The sequence below is a fragment of the Pelophylax lessonae genome (genome assembly GCF_965119305.1).
Source record: "Pelophylax lessonae genome assembly, chromosome: 11".
Lineage (NCBI taxonomy): Eukaryota > Metazoa > Chordata > Amphibia > Anura > Ranidae > Pelophylax > Pelophylax lessonae.
In genome coordinates, this window is record NC_138778.1 from 147,157,946 (window position 1) to 147,172,035 (window position 14,090).

The window sequence follows — 14,090 nt, forward strand, 5'->3', positions numbered from 1 at the left end:
CTCCATGTATAAATACATAGGAGGGGGTATGATCTCCATGTATAAATACATGGGGGGGGGGTATGATCTCCATGTATAAATACATGGGGGGGGGGTATGATCTCCATGTATAAATACATAGGGGGGAATGTATTAGTGTCTGAAGTTGATATAACAGCAGAAATGTAGAACATAAATCAATGTGTCACACTGTTTATAAGGCTCGGTTTCCACTGCCGCGGCTACGAAGTTGTGCTACTTCTAGCGCGACTTCGTAGCGAAAGTAAACTGCGGCTTTCAGTGAGGCTTGTCCCTCATTATAGAGGGAAGTCGCACTGAAGCCGGCTCAAAAGTCCCATGGGCATTTTCTTTTTGCATAATTATAATAATAAACATCATTTATTATCATTATCACATGACCTTATTATCATTATCACATGACCTTATTACCATTATCACATGACCTTATTATCATTATCACATGACCTTATTATCATTATCACATGACCTTATTATCATTGTCACATGACCTTATTATCATTGTCACATGACCTGTGTTGTCTGCATCAGTAAAAGTAATAATACTTTTTTTGCTTGTTTCAATCAATGACCGCCCCAAACCGTGATTATAAATACTAAAAACTATTTTTATTTTTTTTATTTTTGAAAAAAAAAAGTTATACTTACCTGCTCTGTGCAATTATATTGCACAGAGCAGTCCCTTACCTCGCATTCTGGAGTCCCCCACCAACACTGGCTGCTTTGCCCTGCTATGGGATGCCCTACTCAGCAAGCTATGCATTATGGGGGCGCACTCTTGAGCAGGACTGTGTGCGTTCATGGACACACGTAGCACCGGTAAGCTGTGTCCATGTTTGACTGACAGCAGCGGGAGCCGATATCTCCCACCGCTCTCAGTGTCTCCTTTGATAGCAGGGAGTGAGGAGAGCCGCACTGGAGCTTAAACAACACTGGATGGGTGAGGAGGCGGCAGGTAAGTGTTTATAGATTTGGGGGCAGTTAATGGGGCCTTTTCTTTTTTTTTTACCCTAATGCAAGGTAAGAAACAATTTACCTTATAAGCACACATACCCACTTTAATATATATATATTTTTTTTTATATCAGTGCCTGTTGGAACAGTTTTTTTTTATTTTTTAGTTGATTTTGTTTTTTTGAGTTTGACATTGGTTGACACGATCAAAGAAAGATTTTTACTTTTATATCTTACTGATGCAGACAGCAAAGATCATGGGATAATATTAATGTTATATATATATATATATATATATATGTTAGGGATAGACCGATTATCGGCGTGGCCGATATGCACTTTCCCCGATATATCGGTATCGGCCCCGGAACCGGCCAATATTGCCGATATTTTTGTGACGTCATTTTGCCTTCTTAGGCCACCTCCCTCGCCTTGGACAGCCTCATCTGGAGTCAGGAATAGTCTCGTGGGAGTGTATCACAGCCATACACCCACCCACAGCAGCCCGGTGCCAGCCACCCGGTGCCAGCCAGCCACCCACATCCACAGGCCCTGTACCAGCCAGCCACCCACAGGCACTGTACCAGAGAGCCAGCCAGCCACCCACAGGCACTGTACCAGCGAGCCAGCCAGCCACCCACAGGCACTGTACCAGCGAGCCAGCCAACCACCCACAGGCTCTGTGCAGGCCAGCCACCCACATCAACAGGCCCTGTACCAGCCAACCACAGGCACTGTACCAGCGAGCCAGCCAGCCACCCACATCCACAGGCATACCTCCCAACTTTTGAAGTTTGCAATGAGGGACACGGAAAGAGAAACCAAACCTGCGGCGCACGGAGCGCACCGCGGCAAATTGTGGGTGTGGCCAATTGCGTAGCAGTGAGAGGGGCTTAAGGGATAGGGTAAACAAAACCCAGACTTCATAGTACTCATAAAATATGATTTGATTGCTCAGCCTACCTTAAAGAAGAACTTCATTAAAATAGTCAGGGACTGCATAGCAACCAGCAACTGTTGAGACAATGAAGACTTTGGTGAGAAGTATATAATGTACAGTATTGTGTATATAGTGCAGGAGAGTGTAATGTACAAAATGCAGGAGACAGGAGTATGTAATGTACAGAATGCAGGAGACAGGAGTATGTAATGTACAGAATGCAGGAGACAGGAGTATGTAATGTATAGAATGCAGGAGACAGGAGTATGTAATGTACAGAATGCAGGAGACAGGAGTATGTAATGTACAGAATGCAGGGGACAGGAGTGTGTAATGTACAGAATGCAGGAGACAGGAGTATGTAATGTATAGAATGCAGGAGACAGGAGTATGTAATGTACAGAATGCAGGAGACAGGAGTATGTAATGTACAGAATGCAGGAGACAGGAGTATGTAATGTACAGAATGCAGGAGACAGGAGTATGTAATGTACAGAATGCAGGGGTCTGACTCTGCACCATCCACCCCCCCCCCCAGCTCTATACACCCCAAATGCCCACCCATCTCCATACACCCCCCCATCCACCCCAAATGCCCCCAGCAGCTCTATCCACCTCAAATGCCCACCCTAGCTCCATCCACCCCAAATGCCCACCCTAGCACTATCTATCCCAAACACCCATCCAACCTCCAAACACTCCAAATGGCCACCCCAGCTCCATCCACCCCCCCATCCAGCTCCATTCACCCCATATGCCCACCCCAGCTCCATCCACCCCAAATGCCCCGAGCTCCATCCAACCCAAATGCCCCCTTTTGGGGGGCGCAAACAGAAAAATGTAATAGGCATTGCTTTGCGGCAAAAAACGCTGTTAAAAATTGCGTGACTTTGAGGTTACAAAAGTGTGAAAGGGGCCTTCAGTAATCAAGGTAGAGTGTGCCCCCTTCAATGCAGAGTGACCAGCATGCCGTGCCCCCCTTCAATGCAGAGGGACCAGCGTGCCCCCTTTCAATGCAGAATGGCCAGCGTGCCCCCCTTTCAATGCAGAATGACCAGCGTGCCCCCTTTCAATACAGAATAACCAGCGTGCCACCTTTCAATGCAGAATGACCAGCATGACCCCTTTCAATGTAGAATAACCAGCCTGACCCCTTTCAATGCAGAGAGACCTGTGTGCCCCTTTCAATGCAGAGAGACCAGCGTGCCCCCTTCAATGCAGAATGACCAGCGTGACCCCTTTCAATGCAGAATAACCAGCGTGACCCTTTTCAATGCAGAATAACCAGCGTGACCCCTTTTAATGCAGAATGACCAGCGTGACCCCTTTCAATGCAGAATAACCAGCGTGACCCCTTTCAATGCAAAATAACCAGCCTGACCCCTTTAATGCAGAATGACCAGCATGACCCCTAATGCAGAATAACTAGCGTGACCCCTGTCAAAGAATAACCAGCGTGACCCCTTTAATGCAGAATGGCCAGCGTGACCCCTTTAATGGAGAATAACCAGCGTGACCCCTTTAATGCAGAATAACCAGCGTGATCCCTTTAATGCAGAATTACCCGCGTGACCCCTTTAATGCAGAATGACCAGTGTGACCCCTTAATGCAGAATGACCCGTGTGACCCCTTAATGCAGAATGACCAGCGTGACCCTTTTAATGCAGAATGACCCGCGTGACCCCTTAATGCAGATTGACCAGCGTGACCCCTTTAATGCAGAATGACCCGCGTGACCCCTTAATGCAGAATGACCAGTGTGACCCCTTTAATGCAGAAGGACCAGCGTGACCCCTTAATGCAGAATGACCAGCGTGCCGTGCCCCCCCACCCGAGACCAGTGCACTTACCTGCAGCGGCTTCTCCTGTGTCCCCCGGCATCTCCTCGAGTCCTTCTGCCTCCTCCTCGGCCAATGGCATGGTTTCCTGATTGGCCAGGAGGAGGATCTGTGTGACAATATCGAATATTAATTCGCTATTGTCACACAATGGGTGGACTGGGGGCCCTCCATGTTCTTCTTGCAGCCGCTAAATGCCTACTTTTCCTCCTCTCCCTCCTGCAGGCATTTAGCAGCTGCAGGAAGAACATGGAGGGCATCGGTCCCTCTATATGTTACCCCTCCTCTCCTGGTTTAGAATGGAGCCACATGGGCCTCTTGGAGCATCATGCCGGGTCGCAATGGCGACCACTGTAGTTATGCCCCTGCAGTGGAGAAAAATAAAAGTTCTGTCAGGATGAAGGAGCAATGAGGTACTGTATGAATGGAATGCTGTCAGGATTGGCAGATGGGATGGACCACTGGTGAGAGGATTTCTTGGCATAAAGGGTTAAAAAGTGATAAAAGGATTGCATAGTTGCCAACATTTGAAAAAAATTTCCAGGGACACTTTGCAGCACAGCTTTCAATTACTTACGACACCCACTTCCCCAAAGCTCCGCCCACTCCGCATAATTAATCTCCGCCTACTTATCAGATTATAGGGTCTACTTCATAAAGAGAGAATTACAGGAAATTGAAAAGGGAATTGAAAACTTAAGGCCAAAGTATCAGAGTTGGAATAATTCTCCCATTCAGCTGCACTACTTCTGCCTAAAGTTTAAAATTCTCATCACAATTCCCTGCAATTCTAAAGTGTGAAATGTGCTCAGTAGGGATGATCAAACTTTTGAAAAGTTCGGTTCGACCAGAACACCCGAACTTCACGAAAGTTCGGCTCGGATTTCAGAACCCCATTGAAATCAATGGGACCCGAACTTCTGTAATCAAAAAACACCATTTTTAAGCCCTAAAACCCAATAAATGCCCCTAAAAAGTGCCTAGGGTTCTGGGTCATGCCCCAGGGACTATTAATCACACAAAAAAAAGTTCTCAAAAATTGTCGTTTTTGATAGATAGCCAATTATTGAAAAAATTAAAAAAAAAAAAAAAAAAAAGAGATTTCTTTGGATTTAGTGTCTGGGGGGTCTAAAAGTTGTACCTGTGAAGTTTCAGCTCTGTATCATGTCCAGAACCAGAATTACAGCATACCAAACCTTCAAAAATGACTTTTTTGCTTAACCGCACCTTTCTTTTGCTCCTAATCAACGGCTCAGCCAATGTGTATGATGGGGACATAATGCAGTGCACTGGAAACAAGATTAGAGGTTTTTTTGGAAAAAGGTGCTCTCTCTTTAAATGTGCATATAATTAACGGGTGTATTTCCACAATGGGGCTTTTATTACCAAATGTTTCAAGAAGTCCAAAGATGTATGTAATTGCACTTTATTTCATGTAAAATGGTGTTTGGTGCACTTTAACTTGAAATCTCACAAGAAACAGACATATATGCACGGATACATTGAGGGTTAGGGGTAGGGGCCACAATGTAGTGCAGAGTGAACAAGATTAGAGATGTTTTGGATGAATACTGTTGTCTCTTGACTTTGAATAGAAGTAAAGGATGCTTAAAAATTGGGCATTTGGTGGTGCGGACGATGCCTTGACACCATATCCCTATGAAAGTGCTGGTAATGAAAGCAATAATTGCCTTTGTAAGGAAAAAAATTACAATGATATGCATCTGTGTGACAGGTGCGCAAAAATTGTTGTTTGGGTGTTGGCGGAGCCATACCACTGTAAGCCCAAAGAGCTGGTGTTGAAGAAGGCGTAAAAATTATGAAGGTGTGCACCTGTGGAACAGGTGCGCAAACATGGTAGTTTTGGTGTTGGCGGAGCCTCCCCACCATAACCCCAAAGAGCTGGCTTTGAAGGAGGCCCAAAAATTGTAAAGGTGTGCACCTGTGGAACAGGTTCGCAAACATGGTAGTTTTTGTTTAGCATAGCCTCCCCACCTTAACCCCAAAGAGCTGGCGTTGAAGGAGGCCCAAAAATTGTAAAGGTGTGCACCTGTGGAACAGGTGCGCAAACATTGTAGTTTTTGTTTTAGCATAGCCTCCCCACCTTAACCCCAAAGAGCTGGTGTTGAAGGAGGCCCCAAAATTGTAAAGGTGTGCACCTGTGGAACAGGTGCGCAAACATTGTCGTTTTTGTTTTAGCATAGCCTCCCCACCTTAACCCCAAAGAGCTGGTGTTGAAGGAGGCCCAAAAATTGTAAAGGTGTGCACCTGTGGAACAGGTGCGCAAACATTGTCGTTTTTGTTTTAGCATAGCCTCCCCACCTTAACCCCAAAGAGCTGGTGTTGAAGGAGGCCCAAAAATTGTAAAGGTGTGCACCTGTGGAACAGGTGCGCAAACATTGTAGTTTTTGTTTTAGCATAGCCTCCCCACCTTAACCCCAAAGAGCTGGTGTTGAAGGAGGCCCAAAAATTGTAAAGGTTTGCACCTGTGGAACAGGTGCGCAAACATTGTCGTTTTTGTCATAACCAAAATGAGGTTCTGTGAACGTAAAGAGAATGAGAGGAGGGTTTGAGGGTGGCACCATGGTCCAGGCTTAAACTGAGGCTCAACTGCCACATCACAATGATAGCCTAGTCTACAAGGTCTGCATCAGGTGCATCAAAGCTTGATATCCACGACTGATTCATCTTAATGAATGTCAAACGGTCGACTGAGTCGGTGGAGAGTCTAGTTCGATGGTCTGTGACGAATCCTCCTGCTGCGCTGAATGCCCGTTCCGATAGGACACTGGAAGCAGGGCAGGCCAACAACTCCATGGCATACTGGGCCAGTTCTGGCCAGTGGTCTAATCTTAAGACCCAGTATGCCAGTGGATCGGATTCGTCACATGAAAAGCCCTCTGTGTCACTTTGTGCCCTCACGTAATCGTCCACCATGTGATGCAGACGGTGTCGATGCGATGTGGCAGCTGAGAGGCCTGGGCGGTGAGGACTAAAAAAAGACCGAAAGGCATCCGTCAACCGCACGCCTTCTCCAACGCTCCTCTCGTGACCACCAGTAGAATCCATGGTAGGTTGTCCCCGCCCCTGCACCCTACGGGAGTCGGGGAACATGTTCACCAGATTCCTCTTGAGACTGTCCTCAAGGGATTTGATCCTGTGGACTCTCTGGGTGGATGGGAAAAGCTCCGAGACTTTACACTTGTACCGGGGGTCAAGTAGGGTGGCCAACCAATAGTGGTTAGTCTCTTTAATGGCCTTGATTCTGGGGTCCTTTCGCAGGCTCTGGAGCATGATGTTTCCCATGCGTCGCAAATTAGCGAAGGCCTGAGAAGCTGACTCCTCGGGGTCACTCATAACGACATTATCTTCAACGGGCTCCTCCTCCTCCCAGCCACGTACTACTCCAAAGTGTCCCGAGGGAGTCAAACTAGGCCTTGCAGATTGCCGCATGTCTTCCTCCTCCTCCTCCTCAAACCCTGCAAAAGTTCCCGCAGAATCGTCCTCCTCCTCCTCTTCCACCCCTGGATCCTGCTCGGGCCTCTGGGAGCTAGGCATAATGGGGTCAGGATTCTCAGGATAAAGGGGGCCTTGAGAGGCAAGGAAGTCCTCCTCTTCCTCCTGCTGCTCTGCCTCCAGTGCCCTGTCCATAATGCCACGCAGAGTGTGCTCCAACAAAAACAGTACCGGTAGGGTGTCACTGATGCATGCGCTGTCCCGGCTGACCATCCTTGTGGCCTCCTCAAATGGCGAGAGGACAGCGCATGCATCCTTAATCAAAAGCCACTGCCGTGGTGAAAAGAAGCCCAGGCGCGCAGAGCCAGTGCTGGTGCCGTACTCGCATAGGTATTCATTGAGGGCCCTCTGCTGCGTGTACAGGCGCTGCAGCATAGCCAAGGTGGAGTTCCAGCGGGTGGGCATGTCACAGATGAGGCGGTGTACCGGCAGGTGAAACTCGCGCTGCACTTCGGCCAAACGTGCAGTGGCACTGTACGACCGCCTGAAGTGACTGCACACCCTTCTTGCCATCCTTAGCACATCCTGCATTCCCGGGTACGAGTTCAAAAACCGCTGTACCACGAGATTCAGGACATGCGCCAGGCATGGCACATGGGTTAACTTTCCCTGACGAAGGGTGGCCAGGAGGTTTGACCCATTATCAGTAACCACCATCCCTGGCTGCAGCTGGCGTGGTGTCAACCACCTCTGGGCCTGTGCCTGCAGAGCCCCAAGAATCTGAGGGGCAGTGTGCTGCCTGTCCCCTAGACACACAAGCTGCAGCACTGCGTGACACCTTTTGGCCTGAGACATAGAATAGCCCTTTGAACGTTTACGTGGTACCTCATCATATTCAAAGGACCATTCTGCAGAGGAGGGCATGGAGGAGGTAGAGGAGGAGGAGCAGGAGGGGGTAGAAGTGATCGATCTACCCGGATGAGCGACAGCACCAGCTGTTTGCAGACGTGGGGGCAACACTGGCTGCAGCACCGAGCCCTGGCTACAATCCCTTCCACTGGCAAGCAGTGTCACCCAGTGAGCAGTGACAGAAATGTACCGTCCCTGCCCATGTTTGCTTGACCAAGTGTCAGCCGTCAAGTGTATCTTACGGCTGACTGACTTGGCCAGGGACGACACTACATTGCCTTCCACATGTTGGTATAGGGATGGCAGGGCCTTACGGGAAAAGTAATGCCGACTTGGCACCTGCCACTGTGGAACTGCACATTTTGCGAAGTCACGGAAGGGAGCAGACTCTACCAGGTTAAATGGTAATAGTTGCAGAGCCAGTAGTTTAGCCAAACTACTGTTTAGACGCTGGGCATGTGGGTGGCGGGGAGTATACATTTTTTTTCGTTCCAGCATGTGTGGAATCGAAATTTGGCGTCTAGATGATACAGCTGGTGGTGTGCTGGAGGTAGATGCGACACTGCCTGCTATATCATCATCCCTGCCAGTGGAGGCTGCCAACAGGTGACGAGTGACTATAGCAGGGCCAGGAACAGACTGATGTGCAGGTGGAGCAGGTGGAGCAGATGGAGCATGAGGAGGAGCGCGAGGAGAACTAGGAGGCCGACTGACCGATCTTTGGCCCTTTTGTGGGTTCTTTAAATGCTCCTGCCAACGGGCCGAGTGGTGGGTTGTCAAATGCCTGTTTAGGCAGCTTGTACCCAGGTGGTTGACATTTTTGCCACGTTTTATACCCTTCTTACAAATCTTGCAGATCGCAACTGTTTTATCTGCATGGGATGTCTCAAAAAAGGCCCAGCAAGATGAGGTGTGTATAGTGGCCCGGGAGACAACAGGTGCGGCCTTAGATGGAGTAGGCCGTCTGCTCTCCCCTCTTGCTTGCTCTGCCTCCTCCTCAACCTCAGACCCAACATCTGACTCCATCAAAGACTGAGCATCAGGCCTGGCCTGGGAGACAACAGGTGCGGCCTTAGATGGAGCGGGCCGTCTGCTCTCCCCTCTTGTTTGCTCTGCCTCCTCCTCAACCTCAGACCCAACATCTGATTCTATCAAAGACTGAGCATCAGGCCTGGCCTGGGAGACAACAGGTGCGGCCTTAGATGGAGCGGGCCGTCTGCTCTCCCCTCTTGTTTGCTCTGCCTCCTCCTCAAACTCAGACCCAACATCAGACTCCATAAAGGACTGAGCATCAGGCTGGAGTAGATGGCCGACACTGTGGTCAAACAGCTCAGCTGACTCCTCTGCCATGTCTGAAATTGGGTCTAAGGGAGGACATGAGGTGGACATGGACTCATCTGTATTTGTTCTGACAACTGCAGAAGACTGACCACTTTTCTCTGCCTGGGTCACTGTAGTTGCAGATGATGCCGATGATGAGGGTTTGTTCATATAGTCCACCACCTCCTGTACATACTGTGGACGTATAGCTTGGCCACTGCCGGAGAACAATCCAAATGGTGGCCTGGCTGAGGACTGACCACCACGTCCACCCCTGCCTCTAGACACCCTAGAAGCTGTGCCCCTTTCCGCAGCAGGGCCACGTATGCCTTTTCTTGGTCTACCAGGCATATTTCTCAATGATGCGTTGGCAACTGTGTGCGGTGAAAAACGCACACTGCTATGCGACCCACAGTTGTCGCTGGATACAGCACAGCAGTTGCGGTTCACGCACAGTACCAAAGCCTTTTGCACAGTGGACCTAACGCTTTGAACAACAGGCGTTAGGTTGTCACTGATGCGTTGGCAACTGTGTGCGGTGAAAAACGCACACTGCTATGCGACCCACAGTTGTCGCTGGATACAGCACAGCAGTTGCGGTTCACGCACAGTAGCAAAGCCTTTTGCACAGTGGACCTAACGCTTTGAACAACAGGCGTTAGGTTGTCACTGATGCGTTGGCAACTGTGTGCGGTGAAAAACGCACACTGCTATGCGACCCACAGTTGTCGCTGGATACAGCACAGCAGTTGCGTGTCACGCACAGTTGCAAAGGCTTTTGTACAGTGCACCTAACACTTTGAACAACAGGCGTTAAGTTGTCACTGATGCGTTGGCAACTGTGTGCGGTGAAAAACGCACACTGCTATGCGACCCACAGTTGTCGCTGGATACAGCACAGCAGTTGCGGTTCACGCACAGTAGCAAAGCCTTTTGCACAGTGGACCTAACGCTTTGAACAACAGGCGTTAGGTTGTCACTGATGCGTTGGCAACTGTGTGCGGTGAAAAACGCACACTGCTATGCGACCCACAGTTGTCGCTGGATACAGCACAGCAGTTGCGTGTCACGCACAGTTGCAAAGGCTTTTGTACAGTGCACCTAACGCTTTGAACAACAGGCGTTAAGTTGTCACTGATGCGTTGGCAACTGTGTGCGGTGAAAAACGCACACTGCTATGCGACCCACAGTTGTCGCTGGATACAGCACAGCAGTTGCGGTTCACGCACAGTAGCAAAGCCTTTTGCACAGTGGACCTAACGCTTTGAACAACAGGCGTTAGGTTGCCACTGATGCGTTGGCAACTGTGTGCGGTGAAAAACGCACACTGCTATGCGACCCACAGTTGTCGCTGGATACAGCACAGCAGTTGCGTGTCACGCACAGTTGCAAAGGCTTTTGTACAGTGCACCTAACGCTTTGAACAACAGGCGTTAAGTTGTCACTGTATTTTGCTGCCTAGCAAGCACGTATACCTGCTGTGATAGAGCAGCACTGTGCCACGTGCTCACTAAACAGAACCCTCACACTTTCCCTACAGAAACTAAATTTTCAAATCTAACTAATGTAGTACAAAGTTCCCTAACTACACTAGATATCCCTTTCCACTAAATAGAAAGCTCCATACAGCAGAAGACTGACACTGTCCCTTAAGTTTTTTTTTTTTTTAACTCTAAGAACCAGCACAATCGCTGTATCTATCTACACTGGCTGTAAGCTAAATACAATTCTGCTATATGGAGCTTTAGAACCACTCGATATGTAGGAAATGTAGTGTAGCAAGCAGGAGTCAGACAGAACTGCTTCAACTCTCTTCAACAGGCTCTGGATAACTGTGCTAGGGGTTAGGCGGGGCCATCTTATATAGTGTGGGGCGTATTCACTCCTGATTGGCCTCTGGTCCCCGTAGTCACTCCAATCACGTTCCTAGGAGACTCCTGCCCCCTCATTGGCTTTTGCAGACGTTTCTGGGCCAATCACGGGCTTTTAAAGCCCAGTTCCTGTCCCAGTGCATTTTGGGCGGTTCTGGTGGCCGAATACCGAACTTTTGCCGCAAAAAGTTCGGTATTCGGCCGAATATCGAACATCCAATGTTCGGGTCGAACCGATGGTCGACCCGAACCGTTCGATCATCCCTAGTGCTCAGGTGTGACCATACAAAAATGTAATATGGAAATATAAAGTGCAAGGTGTAAATAAGTACAATTATACTATCTGGTATAATTAGGTTTTATTGTACTTATTTACACCTTGCACTTTATTTATATTTACATATTACATTTTTTCTATGGTCACACCTGAGCACATTTCACACTTTATTCACCTGTCTTTGAATTCAGCCCTCTGTAGGGTGATAATTTCATTTACATAAAACAATGTAGCATCCTTTCCTTCCTAACACATTACCCAGTCCATACCAGTATAGATCCTAACACATTACCCAGTCCATACCAGTATAGATCCTAACACATTACCCAGTCCATACCAGTATAGATCCTCACACATTACCCAGTCCATACCAGTATAGATCCTAACACATTCCCCAGTCCATACCACCCTCACACATTACCCAGTCCATACCAGTATAGATCCTAACACATTACCCAGTCCATACCAGTATAGATCCTAACTCATTACCCAGTCCATACCAGTATAGATCCTAACTCATTACCCAGTCCATACCAGTATAGATCCTAACACATTCCCCAGTCCATACCAGTATAGATCCTAACACATTACCCAGTCCATACCACCCTCACACATTACCCAGTCCATACCAGTATAGATCCTAACACATTACCCAGTCCATACCAGTATAGATCCTAACTCATTACCCAGTCCATACCAGTATAGATCCTAACTCATTACCCAGTCCATACCAGTATAGATCCTAACACATTCCCCTGTCCATACCAGTATAGATCCTAACACATTACCCAGTCCATACCACCCTCACACATTACCCAGTCCATACCAGTATAGATCCTAACACATTACCCAGTCCATACCAGTATAGATCCTAACACATTACCCAGTCCATACCAGTATAGATCCTAACACATTCCCCAGTCCATACCAGTATAGATCCTAACACATTCCCCAGTCCATACCAGTATAGATCCTAACTCATTACCCAGTCCATACCATCCTCACACATTACCCAGTCCATACCAGTATAGACCCTAACACATTACCCAGTCCATACCATCCTAACACATTACAGAGTCCATACCAGTATAGTCCATACCAGTATAGATCCTAACACATTACCCAGTCCATACCATCCTCACACATTACCCAGTCCATACCAGTATAGATCCTAACACATTACCCAGTCCATACCATCCTAACACATTACAGAGTCCATACCAGTATAGTCCATACCAGTATAGATCCTAACACATTACCCAGTCCATATTATCCTAACACATACCAAGTCCATACCAGTATAGATATCCAGCATGAGATTTTTCCCATTGAGGATTGAGGTCTGTTTTCATTTTTTGAGCAATATATATATATATATATATATATATATATATATATATATGCACACACATACACATACACGGATATGTACACACATTTATCTAGAGCTAGAAAACTATATATATGTATCAATTAACAGGTGTATAAATTATATCTATAAAAAAACATTATTAATAGTAGTAATTAATGGAGTGTGAGGCCTCCAGCTTGTCGGAAGGTGCTCTGCCTCCCCCTGCTGGCGGATTTTGGAAAGTGCACCATGCTGACACCCTGCCTTCGGTGACACGTTAAATTTGTGACAGGCGGGAAGAGTGAGCGGGCACAGAGAGAGAGACAACCTGCTGCCAGAACTACAACTCCTAGCTGGGGTGAGAGTGACACTGTGTGGCACAAAAGTAAAAAAAAAAAAAAAAAAAAAAAATTTTTTTTTTTGTGATTTACATTGTCCCTGATTAACAGGGACACTGTAAAATGCCCGGGACAGGCTCCTATTTGCCGGGATTGTCCCGGGAAAAACGGGACAGTTGGCAGGTATGGGATTGCAGATCAGGAAATGCTGAGGATGAAGGGGGAGGGGGGCTGCTGGGGGTGTAGTGACTGAGAACCAAACAAGCAGTTGGGAGAGAGGAGACAGTGAACAGCTGGACAGAAGGAACGGTGTGGGGAGTTATGTGTGCAGTGATGGGGAAAGATTCTCTCATTTACCTTCTGCAAAGCGCATTCCGTCGGTACAGAGGCAGTGTAGTTTACAGCTCGAGCTGTTTTGCAAGGAGGAATGGGCAAAAATTTCAGTCTCTCGATGTGCAAAACTGATAGAGACATACCCCAAGCGACTTACAGCTGTAATCGCAGCAAAAGGTGGCGCTACAAAGTATTTACTTAAGGGGGCTGAATAATTTTGCACGCCCAATTTTTCAGTTTTTTATTTGTTAAAAAAGTTTGAAATATCCAATAAATTTCGTTCCACTTCATGGTTGTGTCCCACTTGTTGTTGATTCTTCACATAAAATTACAGTTTTATATCTTTATGTTTGAAGCCTGAAATGTGGCAAAAGGTCGCAAAGTTCAAGGGGGCCGAATACTTTCGCAAGGCACTGTGTATATATATATATATATATATCTGTGTGTGTGTGTATATCCAGTGGGTACAGAAAGTATTCAGACC